Source organism: Fukomys damarensis, unplaced genomic scaffold (assembly GCF_012274545.1).
Source record: "Fukomys damarensis isolate Sample0158 unplaced genomic scaffold, DMR_v1.0_HiC HiC_scaffold_16, whole genome shotgun sequence".
NCBI classification, from domain to species: domain Eukaryota; kingdom Metazoa; phylum Chordata; class Mammalia; order Rodentia; family Bathyergidae; genus Fukomys; species Fukomys damarensis.
The window spans coordinates 96,371,923-96,376,766 of NW_022900928.1; the positions used below are offsets into that span (position 1 = coordinate 96,371,923).

Genomic DNA, 4,844 nt, shown 5'->3' on the forward strand with positions numbered 1-4,844 from the left:
AGGCTAATAATAGTATGTTATGCATCGATAGCAGCAACAGCTTTTCCAGGTTCTGCAGTCATCTGAACAAAATTATAGACATTCAGCACATTCCATTTAAAAAAAAAAAACAAAGAAAAGAATAATATCCAGACAACAGCAAAGTTCTGTTGCTGTGGTACCTGGCACCATTTTTTCTATTAGCCTCTTAATCATCATCTGGAAAGAGAACATTCTAGAGTAATATCATTAAATGTAGCTCTGATAAAGCACTGTCCCTACTATGTATCATAAAGCAGGTACTAGATATTTTACATTCATAGAGGCATGATATAGTATCGTCTTACATCAATAATACTAGATTCAGTTTGGTTTGAAATTTACTTTGTCTGCAAATAAGACCGCTACTCCTGTTTTTTGGGGGGCTCCTGTCACATGGAGAATTGTTTTCTATCTTTTCACTTTCAGTCTATGGGCTTCTTTTTGCACTAGGTGTGTTTCTTGTATACAACATATTGTTGGATTTTGCTTCTTATTCCATTTTACCAGTCTATTTCTCTTCATTGGTGAGTTGAGGCTATTGACATTGCTGTTATAACTGATATGTACTGACTTATTATTGACATGTTATTGGCCTTTTGTTGACTCTTTTTACTTTTTCACCTTCTCCTTTTAATTTCTTGCCTTGCCTATTTGATTTGCTCTTTTGGGCCTCATGGTGTTGCTGCCTTCATTGTCTTTTTCTAGGATCTTGTTCAGAATTCCTTGTAGGGCTGGTTTGGTATTCATGTAGTTTCTCAGGTGTTCTTTGTCATGGAAGTGTCTTATTTCCCCATCCATTTTGAAAGAGAGTTTTGCTGGATACATCAGTCTAGGTTGGAGGTTGTTGTCTTTTAGTACTTGAAATATCTCATTCCAGGCTCTCCTTGCCCCAAGGGTTTTTGTTGAAAAGTCTGCTGTGATTCTGATGGGCTTTTCTTTGCATGTGATTTGTTTCTTTTCTCTTACTGCTTGTAGTATTTTGTTCTTCTGTTGGGTTTCTGGGATCTTCATTATTATATGTCTAGGTGTAGATTTTTTTTTTATTGTAGCTAGTTGGGGTCCTATATGCCTCAGTCATCTGAATGTCAAATTCTTCCCCTCTGTTTGGGAAGTTTTCTGTCATTAATTCTGCGAACAGCTTTTTAAAGTTATTTGTATTTTCTCCTGCTACTTCATGTATTCCTATCAGTCTTATGTTATTCTTCTTTCCATCAGCTAGGAGTTGTTGAATCGATTTCTCATGACCCCTTACTGTTTTTAAGAGACCTCTTTTTTCATGGTCACTGACTGCAATCTTATCTTCTATATCTGAGAGCCTATCTTCGCATTCTTTTATTCTGTTGCGTACACTTTCAATAGAGTGTTTAATCTCCTGGATATCTGTTTGAATCTGTTTTATGGATTCCATTTCTTTCCTATGTTGGGCGTTTATTTTTTCCATTTCTTTCTTATGCTGGGCCTTCATGGCTTCTATCGTGGTCCTGAGCTCATCTATTTTTTTGTCAGTTTCTGCTCTAGAATCTCGAATCACAACTTCCATTTTGCTCACTATCTCTATGGTTATCTGGGAAATTATTTCTGTTTTGAATTTTTCTAGAGCCTGATTGATCTGTTTTGTTACTTCCTGTGCTTAGAGTTCAGGGTGGCCACCCTTGTTTAGAGCCACCCCTAAAGGTATCTATAATGCAGCCACATTTATATTCAAGGTATGTACCCAGATACCTTGTTGACACTTCTGGAAACCAAGCTTGGACTTTTCCCTTCTCCTTCAGCTTGCTTTATAGGACTTGTTCTCACACAGTCATAGATTTGACCTAATGGAATAGTACCTCTGCAACTGTGATAGGTGCCCAAGGGGTTCATCCTATCTGTCTCTGCATTTTCTTGTGCCCTCTGGGCTTGGTTGTTTTATTTTGAATGTAATACTTCAAATTTTTAATAAACAGTTCCTGGGTCCATCTGTCTTTATGACTTACTATGTCTGACAAATCCCCTAACAGGCATTTCTGGATCCATGGTCAAGTGTTCTGTCTCTCAGGACCCAGACTCAAAGGTATGGAATTCTCTTGTTCTGATTTCACAGCCTTTCTGAAAAATAATCTATACTCTGCTTTTCCCACTGGAGGTTGTTATAAGTTCCATGATGAATAGATTCAAATGAAAAGCAAATTCTTGTGGCTTTTCTTTAAACTCAGTTATGAATAGAAATGGAGAATAATTTGAATGATAGACACATACTATTTTGAAACCCCTGACTAACCTACAAGGTACCACAAGCCTTCATGCAAATAAGTTGTTGGAAAAAGCATGATCTACCAGTCCTCCAAATACTCTTGAATCTGGAACACTGCTTGAACTTCAGGTAGATCTTGCTCCTAGACAATACAACAAGCTCTGACAAGAGTTGTTCCCAAATGTTATCGGACCACAGGGATAAAATGAGGTATATTAGCTCAAAACTCAAAATCATAAGGGCTTGAGTTTTTACCAGTTTGAGTTTGAACCTCAGTAGCTCATAAAAAAACAGCCTGTAATTACTTCTGGGAGTCTCCACATGGGATGCTTCCCAAGACTAGGTAGCCACATTTCTCAATTCCAGAGGGCAGGACTGACATTGAATTTTGAATAAATGTCACTCCCATAGTACAACTGAGTCACACTGAATAAAATGTGGATGGTGCCCCTGGAATGGCATAACATTGGTTCTATACCTCACAGGTGTCCATAAACCAGTTCTCACTTGGGATCCATCATGTTTTTTCTCTTCTACTTCAGTTGGGCCTGGCCATTGTCCAATACTTTTGACACTGCTTAAAGGAGGATCACTGAGGCCAATGCTGAAGGCATGCCTCATGGGCTACCCACTATTCACACCAAAGGTGAAGCCCCCAGATAGTCTCAGAGCCACTGTTTGCACATGTGTGGACATGGAAAGAAAGGCCTGTTCTCCACATCCATGACATTCTGCTGCCCAGGTTCTAACGCCTACACCTCACAAAATATCTCACCAAAAAGTGTCCTGTCAGCATCTCTTTTCATTCACTCTTCACCTCCTGCCAGTATCTCTCAACATTGTCCTTCCACCAACCAGAGAGTATTACTCAGAAACAAAATAAGCAATTGTTTTGGTATACTGTTGCTGGGCATGATGGCACACATCTGTGATCTTAGCACTCGGGAGGCTGAGGCAGGTGGACTGCCATGAGTTCAAGGCCAGCCTAGGCTACACAGTGAGTTCAAGGCCAGGCTGAACTGCATAGTGAGACTTTGAAAAACCAAAACCAAAACAAACAAAAGGACAGAGAAACATATCTAAATTAGAACACTGAGGCTCTGCAGTTATTTTATGGTGACTTTATTTTTTGGAGGACAAAGGAGCTAAGTATCTGTTTATATCTAGACCCATTCTAGAAACAAAAGTGTGTGTTGAATTTAGAAAATCTTTAGTTTACCAAGCATACAGCATAGTTCCAAAACAATTTTCCTAGGACTAAGTCTCCCATGGAGAGTAATTAAATAAATCACATCTGAAGGTGTGTAGTTACCTGGATGCTGAAAACGTGACAATGAAGTAAAGTCCTAAGGGATAAAGAAAGGAAAATTGGTTTTATATATCCTATAAGTTTCCAACATAAGCAAGGTCAAATTACAAGGACAAGTGTCTTCAGGAAAATTTTAACGGTCTTGAAGTAATTGTCCCAGTTCCATGTTATCATAAAAACTTTACCTTTTATAACAGACATATCAATTCAATGAAAGGAATACACAGATAACTTCAGACTTCGTAAAAATAAGCAAGTAAGGAAAATAGATGATATTCACTTTGGACATTTTAAATACTTAGCAATGCCCATTCTTGAAGCAAAAGGCTCTTACATGAATTTTTCTTATGTGCATTTTGTCTTTAACTTACTTTTCACTAGAAATACCTCTAAGAACTCTTTGGGATAGGGTTGAGTGTTTCAACCTTGATCTATATATTCAAAAACTTCTAAGAGTAGAATAATATATGAAGCTGATGACTGTATTTGCCAATACCCTATAACTTAGTAACAGTAAAATTCATCTTCTACTTGGGTTCTGCCTGGGTGTCTGCCACCACCCCAGCCCTGCTCCTGCCAACAATTTCCTGCCCATAAATTTTAAATGGTAATTTTAGCCATACTTTTCTTCAACACTTCAAAAATCATTGTGTCTAGTCTCACCTGGACAAATCTACTGCACTTACATTTTTGAGATGTATTAAATATCATGAAATGCACAACAATAGAGTACTCAGTCTTCTGATTAAAATAACATTGTTTCTGGCTCCTGAATTTCCTAACCTCTAACTTCTTGTACTGTTTTAGCAACTAATAACCTTCCCTAAAGAGTGAATGAATCAGGAAGGGTATATTTACTTTCCTAAGTTATGTTCTCATATGAAAAGTGCCATCTATACAACCATTTCTAATTCTGAGAATGTTAGGGAGATACTTGAACACTATAAATAAAGGATCTGACTGAATAGGATACTGGCTTCTCAAGGTCATTATGTTACTTTAATATGTAAAATATATAAACTGGTTGCATACATTAGCAATCTAAATCAAGTATACTTATAAAAATGCTATATTAACATTTAGCTTAAATAACCAAATACTAAGTTATCAAAATAAAAGTGAAGGGAAATGACCATAGCAGATGCTGAAACCAGAATTTCAGATTCAGGAGCGAAATAGCTAAACAATTAACAAAGTTATGAGCTGGGGATGTAGTTCAGTGGTGCTGTGCCTGCCTGGCAACTGCAAGGTCCTGAGTTTGATTCCCAATACCAAAAAACA

At 37.5% G+C, this 4,844-nt stretch overlaps 1 long non-coding RNA gene across 1 annotated transcript in view; it reads right to left on the reverse strand.

Moving 5' to 3' along the window:
* LOC104867338 overlaps positions 1-4,844 on the reverse strand; it is a 24,693-nt gene that overhangs the window by 10,910 nt on the left and 8,939 nt on the right. Inside the window, exon 2 of the long non-coding RNA XR_781735.1 lies at positions 3,567-3,600. This is a non-coding gene — a long non-coding RNA (uncharacterized LOC104867338). The remainder of the gene's footprint in view (positions 1-3,566; positions 3,601-4,844) is intronic.